Genomic DNA, 18064 nt, shown 5'->3' on the forward strand with positions numbered 1-18064 from the left:
TAAAAAATCCACGTCCTTGTTGATCATTGGAAAAATAATTTTAAAAAATCCACGTCCTTGTTGATCATTGGAAAAATAATTTTAAAAAATCCACGTCCTTGTTGATCATTGGAAAAATAATTTTAAAAAATCCACGTCCTTGTTGATCATTGGAAAAATAATTTTAAAAAATCCACGTCCTTGTTGATCATTGGAAAAATAATTTTAAAAAATCCACGTCCTTGTTGATCATTGGAAAAATAATTTTAAAAAATCCACGTCCTTGTTGATCATTGGAAAAATAATTTTAAAAAATCCACGTCCTTGTTGATCATTGGAAAAATAATTTTAAAAAATCCACGTCCTTGTTGATCATTGGAAAAATAATTTTAAAAAATCCACGTCCTTGTTGATCATTGGAAAAATAATTTTAAAAAATCCACGTCCTTGTTGATCATTGGAAAAATAATTTTAAAAAATCCACGTCCTTGTTGATCATTGGAAAAATAATTTTAAAAAATCCACGTCCTTGTTGATCATTGGAAAAATAATTTTAAAAAATCCACGTCCTTGTTGATCATTGGAAAAATAATTTTCAAAAATCCACGTCCTTGTTGATCATTGGAAAAATAATTTTAAAAAATCCACGTCCTTGTTGATCATTGGAAAAATAATTTTAAAAAATCCACGTCCTTGTTGATCATTGGAAAAATAATTTTAAAAAATCCACGTTCTTGTTGATCATTGGAAAAATAATTTTAAAAAATCCACGTTCTTGTTGATCATTGGAAAAATAATTTTAAAAAATCCACGTACTTGTTGATCAGTGGAAAAATAATTTTAAAAAATCCACGTCCTTGTTGATCATTGGAAAAATAATTTTAAAAAATCCACGTCCTTGTTGATCATTGGAAAAATAATTTTAAAAAATCCACGTCCTTGTTGATCATTGGAAAAATAATTTTAAAAAATCCACGTCCTTGTTGATCATTGGAAAAATAATTTTAAAAAATCCACGTCCTTGTTGATCATTGGAAAAATAATTTTAAAAAATCCACGTCATTGTTGATCATTGGAAAAATAATTTTAAAAAATCCACGTCATTGTTGATAATTGGAAAAATAATTTTAAAAAATCCACGTCATTGTTGATCATTGGAAAGATAATTTTAAAAAATCCACGTCATTGTTGATCATTGGAAAAATAATTTTAAAAAATCCACGTCATTGTTGATCATTTGAAAAATAATTTTAAAAAATCCACTTCATTGTTGATCATTAGAAAAATAATTTTAAAAATCACGTCATTGTTGATCTTTAAAAAATAAATTTTAAAAACATTCACGTCATTGTTGATCATTGGAAAATAATTTATTTTAAAAAATTACGTCATTGTTGAATATTGGAAAACTAATTACAAAAAAAAACAATTCGTTCTTGATCATTGAAAAAATAATTTATTTTAAAAAATTACGTCATTGTTGAATATTGGAAAAATAATTAAAAAAATCCACGTCATTGTTGATCATTGAAAAAATAATTGGAAAAATAATTTAAAAAAAAATCCAGTTTGGAAAAATGGATGTATAATGGATATATAATTTTAAAAAATCCTAGTCATTGTCCATCATAGGAAAAATAATTTTAAAAATCCACTTCAATATTGATCGTTGGAAAAATAATTTTAAAAAATCCACGTCAATGCTGATCATTGGAAAAATAATTTTAAAAAATCCACGTCATTATACCCTCAGCCTTTAGGCTAAAGAGGGTATTTACACTTTGATACGGCCAAAAATGTGCCTCATAGAAATAATGGTTTTAGACCCCAAGTATGTTTGTACGATATCCGTTTCAGATAATTTTGAGTCGATCTAGCAATGTCCGTCCGTCTGTCTGTCTGTCCGTCTGTCTGTCTGGCTGGCTGGTGCGCACGATAACTCTCGAACGGATCAATCGATTCGGTTCAAATTTTGGGTATCGAAATATTTTGTCCAGATTTGATTTAAGTTCGAAGATGGGCCATATCGGTCCACTCCTTCAGGTACCTCCCCCACAAAAGTTCAAAAATTTTCGGAAAAATTGTCCGCACGATAACTCTTGAAGGGAGTAACCGAATTAGTCCATGCTTTGCACATCGTGACATTTCTACCAGACATAGATGAGGTTCCAATATGGACCCTATTGGTTCACTCTTTCGTGTACCTCCCACACAAAATTTTGCTGAAGTGCAGTTTAAGGCCTGCTCTCGAATCGCTTTGATTTTTGTTGCAGCCACTTGTATTCACTACCCCCATTACGACGATATAATTTTTTTCAGGAGCAAGTCCATATATCCTCAGAAATCAGCACGAAAACTGCAGACAACCCATATAATGCCATGTGTCGTAGTTGGAGTGCACGATAACTCTCGAACGGATCAACATATTTGGTTAAAATTGTGGGTCTTTCAATATTTTGTCCAAGCTTAGTTTAAATTCGAAGATAGACCATATCGGTCCACTCCTTCCAGTACCTCCCCCACAAAGGTTCAAAATTTTTTCGCCAAGATTGTGGGCATGATAACTCTAGGAGGGAATAACCGAATTGAGCCAAACTTTGCTATTGGTAATATTACTTTCAGGCATAGATCGAGTTCTAATGTGGACTATATCGGCCCACTCATTTGAGTACCTCCCACACAAAATTTGGAAAAAGTATATTTTAACAAATCCTCTCTGATCTTATTAATTTGTGACGCAGCAGGTTGCACTTGCGGCCCCTATTACGACGTTGTAATTTTTTTTCGTGGGAAAGTCCATACTTCCTGAGATAATGACCCAAAAGGGTCCAGCCCTTTCCATCCTGGAAAATTTTCCCAACAGCTAAAAAACCTACAGAAGTATTGTGTTAACTTTTTTTCTTCGGATTCGTGGCTGAGGGTATATCTCTGTCGGCTCAGCTGACTGATACTTTCTTACTTGTTTTTGATCATTGGAAAAATAATTTTAAAAATCCACGTCATTTTTGATCATTGGAAAAATAATTTTGAAACATCCACGTCATTGTGGTCATTGGAAAAATAATTTTAAGAAATCCACGACATTGTTGATCATTAGAAAATTAATTTTAAAAAATCTGTTTCGTTGTTGATCATTGGATAAATAATTTTAAAAAATCTGTTTCGTTGTTGATCGTTGGATAAATAATTTTAAAAAAATCTGTTTCGTTGTTGATCATTGGATAAATAATTTTAAAAAATTCATGTCATTTTTGAACATTGAAATATAATTTAAAAAATCCACGACAGTATTGATCATTGGAAAATTATTTTTAAAAAATCCACGACAGTGTTGATCATTGGAAAAATAATGTTCAAAATCCACGTCGTTGCTGATCGATCATTGCAAAATTACTTAAAAAAATCCAAGTCATTGATGATCATTGGAAAAATAATTTTAAAAAATTCACTTTGTTGTTGAACTTATTTTGTCTTTGTTACGGGTTTTCTTTGCAATGGGGTCGTATGAGTGGAAATTGCAGAAAAACTTCGTAACTTCAACAATACTATACTATCGATCACACATGCTCTAGATATTCAGTGTATGATGCATACTTTAAGGCGATACACAATTAATGTAATAACTAAAGCGGGGTACACACGATCGGTTTTGACTGTCGATTTTTCGGAAATATCGATAGCTGTGAAACTGTCCAGCAACCACAAAATATTTTGTGGTTGCCTGATGACTTACAAAAATTAGCGGCCACACTGGCAAGCAACCGATTATTTGAGCAAAACTGACAGTCAAAACTGATCGTGTGTACCCCACTTAACAGTATTGTTCGCTATATCGCCTTAAACAAAAATGATAACAATTTTTTAAACTTTCCAGCTGTTTTCCCAAGAAATATGGACTTGCCCCTGAAAAAACTGCAGGTAGCGACTGCAAATCGCTTCAACAAAAATCAAAATGATTCGAGAACAGGTCTTCAAGTGAACTTATCCGAAATTTTGTGTGAGAAGTACCAGAAGGAGTAGACAAATACAGTCCATATTCGAACCTGATCTATATCTGGTACATAATAGGATATGCTTGGTATGGATTACATCGGTCACTCCCTTCAAAACTTATCGTGCGCACAATTTTTCCGAACCTTTTTGAACTTTTGTGGGGGAGGTACCGGAAGGACTGGACCGATATAGCAGATCTTCGAACTTAAACTATGTTTGGACAAAATATTACGAAGTCCAAGTTTTGGACCGAATCGGCAGATCCGATGAAGAGTTGTCTTGCGCTCCAACCACTACACACGGTGTCATAATGGCTTTTTGCATCTTTCAGACTATTTTCTCAGGAAGTATGGACTTGCCCCTGATGAAATTTGTACTGTGTATGGAGGGCAGTGAATACCAGTTGTTGCAACAAAAATCAAAGCGATTCGCGAGCAGGTCCTAATCTCAACTTATCCAAAACTTAAATGTCAAAAGCAACGTTTGAATACTAGGGTCTTACCAAGATAGTTCAGAAAAATTTACAAGAAGTAAATAAAAAGATTTCAAATTTAATTCTAATTGGCATCGAAGTTACTCTATAAAGGGTATAAAAAGTTTTTTTTTACAAAATTAAGGTGTGATGCATACTTTCAGGCAATACCAAGAGACTAAGTTTCTAATATAACTTACTTTTCCATGTATTTAACAAACGGATGACAGTTATATTTACCTAGAAAGAAATAAAAGAAGATATTAGTTGAGTGATATAAAGGTATGTATAGAATATAAATATGTATCCTGAAACATATATGTTGCTAGTGTGCGGAAATCAGCATATTTTCAATATTAAGAATATTTTTTATAAAAATAAAATTTAAATTAGGAATGTTATATATTAAGCGGATACTTAAAACAAATAATGTTAAATACCCTTCTAAGCTTTTCACGACTGAACTAGTTCTTCTAAACTATGCATAAACTACATCAGCGCGCTTAGTTCATTTGAGTTCACTGAACTCTGCTCAGTGAACAAGTGATTCAACCAATCAATCAACCCTTGAATCACGTATAAAATAACGCCGTCGTCTATGCTAAATGGGTTTAAGAAATAAGGGTGTTGTTATATTTTCTATGAAAAGTTAAAACAAAAGATAAATATTTAAATTTTTTGTTGTCGAGAATGGTCGAGAATATTTTTGTAAAAAGAGAAGCCGCTAATTGTTTCGCAATTGCTTAAGAAATTCATCAGGCATATTGAGTTATTTTTCTCTCTTTTGTAATAAATTCAAATCTTAAAAAATATGCATGCAATCGTTTTGTTAAACGATGATAATTCTATATTCTAAACCATTTTCACTTGTAATTCGAATAATTTGTTTGAAATTCGAAACATTTCACTTGTTTTTTGAGAATTCCAATTGAATTTCGAATTATTTCAATTGTAATTTGAGAATTCCATTTGAAATTGGAATTATTTCATTTGTATTTTGATTTTTTTCATTTGTAATTCGAATTATTTCATTTGTAATTCGAATTGTTCCATTTGTAATTTGAATTTTTTCATTTGAAATACCAAATGAAAAACTTCGATTTACAAATAGAAAAATTCAAATTACAAATGAAATAATTCGAATTTCAAATGGAATTCTCAAATTACAAATGAAATGTTTCGAATTTCAAATGAAATAAAATTAAAATTACAACTGAAATTCTTCGAATTACATGTGAAAATGGTGTAGTTTTACATATTTTCTGAAAAAGGCCCAGCCTCAGGCTTTGTTGGAACTAACCCTAAAACTAATGTTATCATCCATGTTCTAATTATATTGGGACGAAGGTTTCAAATAAACCCAAACTTATTTTTTTTTAAATAATTTTTAAGAGTTAAAGATTTATATGTATAAATATTTTAGTATCATAGGCTGCTGGTAAATTTTTGCCAGCAATATCAACATAAGTTTTTACTTGCTTGCTACACCTTTCGCCGTAGCTGCATAATGTTACACGAAATTATGACGGAAATCTCAAAAACAAACAACCCACTCCAAGAACTTTAAGCTCGGAATAAAAAGGCAAAATGTTTTTTTCTGGCTGCCATAAAAGGGATGTAAAGGAAAGAGAGAAGAAATAGGAAATCCTTAAAATATACACCAGAGGTGACACAAAGCATGTCATGACGATCATAAAAGGTAAGAACGATGGCAAGTGTAAAAACAACAACAAAGTCGAGACAAAGAATAAGAAAAATAAACACACATTCGTAAACAATGGTTCAAAGTCAGCAGGTGCGGAAAATTTGTGCGTACAAATTATGCGTACAAATGCCATAACTATAAGGGCTTGAGGATATGGATGTGAAATGTGTTGACAAAGGACCGAAAATTGGGGCGTATGAAAAGGAGCTTGAATCTTAAAATGGTTTGCTAAAGAACTTGGAAGGAAAATAAATTAAATTTCCAGTTTTACTGAAAACGTTTATTAAAAATTCTAAAGGTCCTTAATATTATTTTTCAACAAAATGGAAAATTCTCATTAGATATAAAATGCCAAAAATTAATAAAATAGAAACTGTCATTATTAAAGTTTTCATTTAATTTTCGTTTTATTTGATTTACTACCAACAAATATGCTACTATTGTTTTTTGTTGATCCCTGCTAAAATTAATACACACAAAAAAAAATTACCTTCACACCATCGAAACCAAAGTAGAACACAAAACTCTAATAAAACACAAAATTTCCAAAAAATAACAAACTTCCTTGATATTATGACTTTTTAGCCTTTATCTAAATTGCTAAGCAGATGGTAGTACTTTATTTCGGCTCTTTAAGGGTTAAGAAATTGTTAAAACAAAACACACCAGCATTAAACTTCACCTATTAACACACATATGGGGGAATGTTTTGGCCCCGAATGAATTGCTGTTTTTAGCTCATTTTCGGTTTTTAGAAGTTTCGTTTTTTTTGCAACACTTTTTCTAGCTTGCTGCCTTTTTTGGGGTTTTGTTTTCTGTTCTGATTTAATTTTTTGTTGTTGTTGTTCTTTTTTGGCAAATGCTATGTTTAACCCAAATTGTCAACGAATTTTTGCTAAGGCAAACAGAAAGGCTTTTAACGTAACGTAATATGAGTTGTGTGGAGAGAGAGAAAAAATTGACATTTGTTAGTGCAGAAAAAAGCAACAAAATTAACAGCTTAACTTTTGTTTAAACTGGGCACAAACACACAAATATTTAAAACTTAAACACACCGCTTAGTCACTAAAACTTTTGGGTAAACATTTAGAGTCGAAGAAAACTATGGCAAATACATGGCAAAAAATTGGGTAGCATTTGGTTGTGGTTTTTGGGCATAATTTCGTTTTTTTAGCAACTTGAAAAGGGTAAGCTAAGCCAACTACTTTCCATTTTAAAATGGTAAAAACTTCCAAATGAGGATTTGGTTAGGTGTTTTTCGACAATGGGCACAACTGTGAGGGGTATTAAAGTTAAACTGTACTTGACTTGTTTCCTTTTTTGGGGGTTTTATGAGGTTGTAAAATTAGCTTAGATGTGGGTGGTATTTTTGAAGGATCTTCCCTGTTAAGAGGTTAAAATGATGTTTCTTTTGGCATGTTCATGAGAAAAATATACATAGATGTGTAATTTGTAACCATAACAATAACAGTTAGTGACAACTTGTTAAAAAAAAAAACAAGTAAGAACAGCGTTAAGTTCGGCCGGACCAACTTGATATACCCTTCACCATGAGTTGTATTGAAGTAAAACTGAAAAATTGGGAAACTAATGCATGAAGAAGACTAAATACCAAATTTCAGCAATTTTGGTGGGTAAAACAATGTGGCTAACTTTCAAAATACGGAAAACTGGGAGGTTCTGTTGTACGGGGTCTATAGGAAGACGTGGACATATACTGATGGAAGACTAAATAACAAATTTCGGTCATTTCGGTGGGATAGAATTACGAAAACCTGAAGGTGTCGCTCTATTGGGACTATATCGAAATATGGACCTATACCGACGAATTTCAGTCGAAAAGGTTTTTACCTCCAATGTAGACTTAATACCAACGCTCAGCCATTTCGGTGGCCGATTTTCTGTATTTTGAAGGTTGTGACCACGAACCTTCAAAATACCGAAAATCGGGATGTACCATTTTATAAGGGCAATATGAAGATGTGGAATTATACCTGCAAATTTCAGTTGAAAATTTTTGTACCCCCAAGTATGACTAAATGCCCAGTTTCAGCCATTTCGGTGGAATATTGTGGCCTCAACCTTCAAAATATCGAAAATTGGATGTACCGTTCAATGGGGCTATATGAAGGCGCGGACCTATACCGACAAATTTAGTTAATACCCCCAACGAAGTCTAAGTACCAAATTTCAGCCTTTTCAAGAGAATATTGAGGCCACAACCTTCAAAATACCGAAAATCGGGAGGTATTGTTCTATGGGGGCTATATGAAGGCGTGCACCTATACCGACAAATTTCATATGAAACGTTTCATACCCCAAATGAAGACTAAATACCAAACTTCAACAATTTCGGTGGAATATTAAGGCCACAACCTTCAAAATACCGAAAATCCCCAGGTACCCTTCTATGGGGGCTATATGAAGGCGTGGACCTATTCCGTCAAATTTAATATGGAAAATGTTATACCCCAAATGAAGAGTAAATACCAAATTTCAGCAATTTCAGTGGATTATTGTGGCCACAACCTTCAAAATTCCGAAAATCGGGAGTTATCGTTTTATGGGGGCTATATGAAGTCGTGGATCTATACCGACACAATTCTGGGGGAAAGTTTTATACACCCAACGAAGACTAAGTACCAAATTTCAGCCATTTCGGTGTGATAATGAAGCTAAAACCTTCAAAAGACCGAAAATATTTTATTTTATTTTTTTTATAGTTTTATTTTATTTTATTTTTATTTTATTTTATTTTATTTTATTTTATTTTATTTTATTTTATTTTATTTTATTTTATTTTATTTTTATTTTATTTTATTTGTATTTTATTTTTATTTTGTTTTTATTTTATTTTATTTTATTTTTATTTTATTTTTATTTTATTTTTATTTTATTTTTATTTTTATTTTATTTTATTTTTATTTTATTTTTATTATATTTTTATTTTATTTTTATTTTGTTTTATTTTTATTTTGTTTTTAATTTATTATTATTTTATTTTATTTTATTTATTTTATTTTATTTTATTTTATTTTATTTTATTTTATTTTATTTTATTTTATTTTATTTTATTTTATTTTATTTTATTTGTATTTAATTTTTATTTCATTTTTTTATTTTATTTTTGTTTTATATTTATTTTATTTTTATTTTATTTTAATTTTATTTTAATTTTATTTGTATATTATTTTTATTTTATTTTCGCTTTATGTTTATTTTATTTTCATTTTATTTTTATTATTTTATTTTATTTTAGTTTATATTATTTTATTTTTGTTTTATATTTATTTTATTTTCATTTTATTTTTATTTTTATTTTATTTGTATTTAATTTTTATTTCATTTTTTTTATTTTATTTTTGTTTTATATTTATTTTATTTTTATTTTATTTTCATTTTATTTTATTTGTATATTATTTTTATTATATTTTTATTTTATTTTCATTTTATTTTAATTTTATTTTATTTTTATTTTATTTTGTTGTTTTATTTGTGTTTTATTATTATTTCATTTTATTTTTATTTTATTTTCATTTATTTTTATTATTATTTATTTTATTTTTTCATTACTCACTTTTAATAACACCGGTTTCGTTTTATTTTTGTTCTTGCGTCCCATTTTTACATGTCTTATTTATCATTGCCAAGTAGAAAATAATGCAAAGATGATAAAACGGTCTGAGGAACAAATAGCATCCACACTTTGCAAGAGAAGGGAGAGACTTAGCCAGATGGCGGAAAAATTAAGCAAGAGAGCACAACCACTTTGCGAAAGAGAACAGTGATATCAAATTTGCTAAGTCAAATAAGAGAAACTGAAAATTAATTTTGTAGAACAAAAAAGTATCACTTTTCAAAATAACAATTTTGATAAGTGAAAAGCGATAAGCTGTTTCCCCTAGGGGGAGCCTGTAACTCCTATAGGGCGCGTCCCCAGGTGGCGGATAGGGGAATGCTTCCCAGATATGGGTGGTAGGACGGAAATCAAATACGTCCCGCGGACCAACAGGTAGCTGCGTCTGTCTTACAATAAGCGGCAGCAAACGGCGTCTGTACTCCATTGGAGCGGCTGAATATGTAGATGGAAAACTTTAAACCCTTCAGAAGGAAACGGGAAACCACTGAAGTAATTTTCCTTGAAAATCATACAAATGAATAACACATCGCAGAATGAATGGCCCTCAGTCTCCGGCGAAAGGAGGGTGCTAAGAATCCCCGGAGGTAAAACAAAACAAAAACTAAATATTGGAACATGGAATGTAAGAAGCCTATATGAAACTGGAAAACTCAACAATGCTGTATGTGAAATGAATAGATTAAACATGGACATACTTGGAGTCAGCGAAACTTGGTGGACAGACTCTGGTGATTTTAGATTTGAAAACACAAAAGTATACCACTCCGGAAACCTAAACGGTGTACATAGAAAAGGCGTGGGTATTATAATGAAGAATCATATAGCTAATTGCGAAGCTGGATATGTCCCAATGTCTGAAAGAACAATGTTGGTAAAAATAAATGGAAAACCAATAAACATGAATATAATTCAAGTCTATGCGCCCACATGTGATGGAAGTTCAGATGAAGTTGAACAATTTTACGACGAAATAGGAAAACTTTTGAAAATGACAAAACCCCACGAATTAACCATCATACAGGGTGATTTCAATGCCAAAGTTGGCAATGAACATGTAACTGGCGTCACAGGAAAGCATGGATTGGGGGAGAGAAACGAAAGGGGAAATAGACTTGTACAGTTCTGCCAAGAACACAACTTTGTAATATCAAATACACTATTTCAACTCCATCCAAGAAGATTATATACATGGAAATCCCCACGGGACCATATAAATAATGTGGTTCGTAATCAAATAGATTATATTCTGATTAACAGACGTTTTAGCTCCTGTATAACAAAATGCTCTACATATCCTGGAGCGGATATACCATCAGATCACAACCTTCTTATGGCAAATGTTCGGACAAAGCTGGCAACAATTAGACGTAAAAAGAATGTACCGAAACCCGATATCAATAAATTAAGCAATCCCATAATTAGACGAGCAGTTGCGGATACTATTAACTCCGACCTCAGAATAATCCAGCAAGATGGTATAGAAACGGTATGGAATGATGTTAAGGATATTATCAAAAATACTATGAGAAATACTTTAAAAAAGGATCCAGCCCCAAAATATGAAGAGTGGATGACTGATGAAATCAGAGAACTTCGATTAGAACGGAAAAAATTCAAAAACGTAAACTTTGAAAGATATTGGGAAGTCAATAAAGAAATAAGAATCGCAACGCGCATCGCTAAAAATGAACAAATCAAACGTAAATGTGAAGAAATTGAAGCCCTGCAAACACTCCACGACGACTTTAATTTGCACAAAAAGCTGAAAGAAACAGCCGGAATATACAGAAGAAAACCGCCAAATATACTCTTTGACGATAACAACCAACCCGTTTTTGAAATCTCAAAACAAAAGCAAGTATGGAAGGAATACATATCAAAATTGTTTACAGATCAGAACAGATCAGACTATAATCGCAATGAAAATTCCCTTGAAAGCGAAAATCCTATTACCAAAGAAGAAGTCGTCTATGCAATAAAAACCCTGAAGGACAGAAAAGCTGTGGGACCAGACGAAATTCCCGCTGAATTGCTCAAATTAATAGATGAAAATAATATACAACTGTTTGTGAAACTCTTCAACGATATATACGACACAGGACAATATCCACGAGATTGGCTGAAATCTACATTTGTTCCCATACCAAAGAAAGCAAACGCCAGGAATTGCAACGATTATAGAATAATTAGTCTAATGAGTCACGCCTTAAAAATTTTTTTACGTATTATTCACAAAAGAATATACACTAAATGTGAAGCAGCAATGGGAGAAACCCAATTTGGATTTAAGGAGGGAATGGGAACCCGGGAAGCACTGCTTGGTGTTCAAGTGCTCATCCAGAAGTGTCGCGATGTCCAAAAAGACATATTTATTTGTTTCGTGGACTACGAAAAGGCATTTGACACAGTTCGACACGACAAACTGGTTGAAATTTTAACATCAATAGGTATTGAACCCAAAGAACTAAGATGCATAAAAAATCTTTACTGGAACCAGACAGCATCAGTAGAAGTATCCGGTGAAACATCCGATGAAATAACAATATCCAAAGGTGTTCGACAGGGGTGTATACTCTCACCATTATTATTTAATATATATGCGGAACAGATTTTTCGAGAGTGTGTAGAAGGAAAGAGGATTGGAATAAAAATACATGGGCAATTCATTCACAATATACGATACGCTGATGACACCATGATAGTAGCGAGCTCTTTAGGTGGCCTCCAAAATCTCCTTAATTCTCTCAACGAAACAAGTAATTCGTACGGATTACATATTAATCTCAATAAGACAAAATTTATGATCATTAGTAAAAGTAACAATGTTTACGACTCCTCACTAAAAATCAGTGAATCAGAAATAGAGAGAGTAAAATCGTATAAATACTTGGGAGTGCAATTAAATGAGCAATGGGAGTCTTCTAAAGAAATAAGATGTCGGATAGAAATGGCGAGAGAAGCGTTTCTCAAGTACAGAAAAGTACTAAACAGCCACGACATCAATATTGAACTTAAAAAACGGTTTATCAAATGCTATGTATGGTCAGTTCTATTATACGGTGCTGAAACATGGACTGTAAAATCAGCAGACGAGAAGAAACTGGAAGCTTTTGAAATGTGGACATACCGACGTGTGCTCAAAATTCCATGGACCGATCGAGTGTCAAATACCGAAGTCTTAAGAAGAATTAATGAACAACGACAGTTAATGAAAACCATCAAAACCCGAAAAATTTCTTATTTGGGACATTTGATGAGGAACAATAAATATAAGATACTGCAGATAATTCTCAAATCCCAAGTTGAAGGAAGACGTTGTAGAGGTCGAAGAGAACTGTCCTGGCTAAAAAATATTCAAGACTGGACCGGATACCGTGATGAACTCAGTCTTCTTACAGCAGCTAAAAACAGACAACTATCGCTTTCCACATAAAATAAATATTTCCAATAAGAATGTAACAAAATGTATGATCGCTTAACATCCGAACAACGGATATGCAAATAAAGAAGAAGAAGAAGATAAGCTGTTTCGTGGAATAGGGCCCTGGGACTAGAATTATTGATACTAGTTCCACCGTTTGGTATTCCGATTTTCATACAGTTATGTGTTTCCATCCGTTATAAATTGTAAACAGACTCCAGTTCGCCATGGTAGTCAGTACCATTTGAACGTAGTTCAGGTTCCAGAATAGACTCCTACACTTGTTGGAGATAATCGAATTTTTGGCCTATTCACAATTAGATTTCGGTGTTTCTCGCTTCACACTGCAATGACTTTTATTGCATTTTTTATTGTAATTGCGAATTTCTCAGGTTCAATTTATTTCGTTTGCTCCTTTTTTTTGGTCATAGGCTGAGGTTATACCTTCGTCAGCACAGCTGACTGAATTTTTCTTACTTGTTGTGGACTTATTAGGCACCTAATAATCTTGTCTTTAAAAACATTTCAAAACGCTAACAAATTCTATATTTTACTGCTCAAAAATACACAGTAGTTTTTAAACAAAATAATTTTTTTATTTTATGACCCCATAGTAAAAATATTCACAGTTTGTCTCTAAACATTTGTGTGCTGCATTAAATGTACAACTTTTTCGCTGACAGTTCTGTGTTTTGTTTATCTTTAATTCCGTTGCTTTCACAATTTTTATTGCAGTTATATTTTAGTTATAGTGTTTTGCTTGCTGTTGTTGTTATTGTTTTAGTTTTGTTATTTTCATTCCGGCTGTTTAGAAAAACGCACTTGAGGGGATTTCAACAAAACAATACAAAAGTTGTATAGAATGAAATTAAACGGCGACAGTTATGTTAAAATGCAAATTTTTGCTAAGAAGAAAGGCAAAGCGACAACAAAACAAACAGTATAATAAAAATGTCTATCTGCAGTAGTTTTTAGTTGAACTGAGTTGAGGAATAAAGTGTTTAAATTAAGAGTGTAATTAAAAATCTTAACTTCCGTCAGTCAACTGAGTAAACAACAAAATTACGTTGTTGTCGTCAGTATTTATCATTAAAATTATGACAATAATGATGATCATGATGTTAAAGATGACAATGAATCATTAAAGAAATTATGACACATTCATCACGGTGCTCTTGAAGCAACTTTAAATGGAAGGTGCTTACACCTCAGAAGTTTTTCGGATTCTGAAATTTTTTTAGTCTTTCACGATTTTGCTTGAAAAAAGCAAGACCTATCGAAATGGGACATAAGAAAATATTGTAGTTATGAAAATTCTTTTTTATTTTATTTTTACTTAATTTTTGTTTTGTATTTATTTTATTTTATTTTTACTTTTATTTTTATTTTTATTTTATTCTTATTTTCATTTTATTTTATTTTTATTTTATTTTATTTTATTTTATTTTATTTTATTTTATTTTATTTTATTTTATTTTATTTTATTTTATTTTATTTTATTTTATTTTATTTTATTTTATTTTATTTTATTTTATTTTATTTTATTTTATTTTATTTTGTTTTATTTTATTTTATTTTTATTTTATTTTATTTTATTTTATTTTATTTTATTTTATTCAAATTGGGACAATGCATTGACTGTATCGCTACCTTATTAAGCAATGTCATAAATGGTGCAATGTCATAAGTGAAAACTGCTTACACCTGGGAAGTTTTTGCGGATTCTGAAAGAGAAATATGCATAGGTGAGAAAAATCCAAAAACAAGAACAAATCGCTGGAGCTATTTTTAAACAAATCGCGGTCAAATTTCACATTTTTAGGTTTTCACGATTTTGCTTGGAAACCGCAAGTCCTATCGAAATGAGGCTAAAGAAAATGTTGTAGCAGTGAAAATTCTGTACAATATTGACCTGAATAATATTTGCGTAGGTTTTACAGTTTTGAGATATAGAAGTTCAAATCAATCATTCAGATTTTTTTCTCAGGTATTCAGGATTTTGCTTGAAAACCACAAGTCCTATCAGAATGGGACTATCGCGATTTATTTACGAAGCGCTCCGGTGATTTTTTTGTTTTTGTAGTTTTTTTTTATTTTTCGTCGTCGGTTACTAAGGAATAAAGGGTCATTACGAACTAATTTAAATATGACTATGGCAGTCTTTTAATGTTGTAAATTTTTGTTTCTCAGCCTAAAGTCGTAGTCATGTCAGTCCAGTAGTACTGAATTTTCCTCAAAAAATAATAAATACTGTGGTTTTCAATTAAAAATTATTTGTTTAGTTTTCAAACCTGTGATTTTTTCTCCTATCCACTGCAATTAAATTTTAATACGGGTTTATTATTGAAATATTTCATATTAACGCCAAACCTTCGTGACAGTCTAGGGCACCCAACTTATTTTCATACAGCAATAAATTTTATTTTCACACGATTTATGATGGTCAATTGAACAAAAAAAAGTTTCAAACACGCACAGACTTTCGTGACAATCTACAATGTATTAGGGAACTGACACAAAAGTACCTACAAAACGAAAATGTATTCACATGAAGCATGACTTGACACACAAACAGACATGTCGAAAAAAAGCGCTACATAATCCACCTACATGCACGTACATAAGTTCATAGAGGAAATACATATCTACATAAAATTGTTGAAGTAAAATTACATTTTAGCTGAAATCAATCTCAAGAACCAGAGGCGACTTAAATTCTAACTTATGGGTAACAGGGTATTACATTAGACAGAAAAATGGCGAAGAAGAGGGTGTCCACACAAACATGCATACATCTCGAAAGCATTTCCTGTCTTATATAACTAGTGCCAGCCAACAAGTCCTTCCATGGTCAAATGTGTTATATTCTCCACTTGGAGATATAAAGCCAAATATATGGATTTTCCCACTACTATCCACACTAATTCCATAATATATCCCATATTTTTTACTAATCAATGTTTATCTAACAAATTTCAACTCGCATCCCAAATATCAAATTTCATTCTATTTTTCACCTTTTAATTTCCTTAAAAATCCGTAATGAATAAATTTTAAATTTCACTGCAATTTCATAAATCCCCGTTAAAAAATATTGATTTGTTCCCACACTTTATGGCCACCAACCGGTTGTCTGTCTGTCATTTAGCCACTTTGTCAATCGATTATAACCTCTGTTACATGGCTCAAATATCCGCCAAAATGACAGACAGTATTGTAAAATAAAGTGACTAAACAAAAACGTGTGCAAAAAAAAAAATTAAATCTCTAGCGTTGTTGCTTTTTTATTAATTTCTATATGAAGCCAGTTATGATGTTAAATTATTGTTGCAATTCCTCTCTATCCATCCATTCATCCTCCACCCATTTACATCCATCACCGTTAATGTTTAAATTTCCGTTTTATTGAAATCACTTCCGCTTGTTTTATGTTTATAATGCTCATAAATCTTCATTACAAACATGACTACCAAACTAAATGACAGATTTGTGTACACGATATATGTAAGTGGTGGCATTTTATGTTTGCCATCTACATACATACACACAAACAAATGAATATTGTATGTATTTATTATATATAGGAAAAATTATAAATATTTTGTAAGCAATGAAATGGAATGAAATGAAAAATATATAAATACATGAAAATCGCTTTAGTAAATTTATTCCCGGATGCCCGCATGTATTTTTAGGGATTAATTTTTTATTATAAAAAAAATAAAAAAAAAAACGCTTATTTGTTTTTATTGTGGTCTCTAGAGTGCCAATCTGTAATGACATTCTGTCGTTTATGAATGCATGAACAGACATTTGGGATGAATTTATTGTTTCTTTTTTAAATTTTATTGCATTTAAATAAAATTTAAAATAAAATAAAATAAAATATTATAAAGAAAGAGTTATTTAAATTAATATTATATTAATATTTAATTTCATATTATATGAATATAAAGTCAGGATGAACATGGATTTTTTAAAGATTTTCTGAAGCAAACATAGACCACAATAAATGGGGATTTTTTAAACATTTTTAGGAGCAACTATAGACCACAATAAGCGTGTATTTTTAAACATTTTTGGGAGCAACTATTTACCACAATAAACGTGAATATTTTAAACATTTTTAGGAGCAAAAAACTTGGATTTTTTAAACATTTTTAGGAACAATAAACTTTTTTTAAACATTTTTAGGAGCAACTATAGACCACAAAGCACGAGTTTAGTTGCGGATTTGTAGTTGGCCGGAGGTTAAAACACTTGCTACAATTCGAACAAAAGCAAAATTCTTCAACATCAGCATTATTAGCGCTCATGCTCACACTGAAGACAAGGACGAACTGACCAACGATATCTTATATGAGCGCTTAGAAGAAACATATGACCGTTGTCCTGCCCATGACATTAAAATTATTCTAGGCGATTTTAATGCCAAAATTGGAAAGGAAAATATCTTTGGCCCAACAGTCGGAAAATTCAGTCTCCACAGTGAAACATCTGACAATGGTATGAGGCTGATAGACTTCGCAACGGCAAAAAACATGGTAGTTAGCAGCACCAGATTTCAACATCTCGACATCCATAAGGGCACCTGGCTGTCTCCAGATCAGAAAACAAGAAATCAAATTGATCACGTTGTGATAGATGGAAGACATTCATCGAGCGTGTTGGATGTGCGTTCGTTCCGAGGAGCAAACATAGACTCGAACCACTACCTTGTTGCAGCAAAGGTACGCACCCGGTTGAACGTAGCAAACAAAGTACGAACATACACAACTTGAAAGTTAGACATTGGTAAGCTGCAATCACAACCGATAGCCACAGCATATTCCACTCAACTAGCCAAATTGCACT

At 31.5% G+C, this 18064-nt stretch overlaps 1 protein-coding gene across 6 annotated transcripts in view; it reads right to left on the reverse strand.

Annotated features, from left to right (window-relative positions):
• mgl (low-density lipoprotein receptor-related protein megalin) overlaps nucleotides 1-18064 on the reverse strand; it is a 579665-nt gene that overhangs the window by 449264 nt on the left and 112337 nt on the right. For 2 of the 6 annotated variants that reach the window (XM_073975917.1, XM_073975914.1), the window contains exon 3: nucleotides 4645-4684. The exons of the other annotated variants lie outside the window; for them this stretch is intronic. The gene's annotated coding sequence lies outside the window, so the exon portion shown is untranslated. The remainder of the gene's footprint in view (nucleotides 1-4644; nucleotides 4685-18064) is intronic. 6 annotated transcript variants of the gene reach the window in all.

Source organism: Musca autumnalis, unplaced genomic scaffold (assembly GCF_047663935.1).
Source record: "Musca autumnalis isolate F117 unplaced genomic scaffold, ASM4766393v1 scaffold_3, whole genome shotgun sequence".
Taxonomy (NCBI): Eukaryota; Metazoa; Arthropoda; class Insecta; order Diptera; family Muscidae; genus Musca; species Musca autumnalis.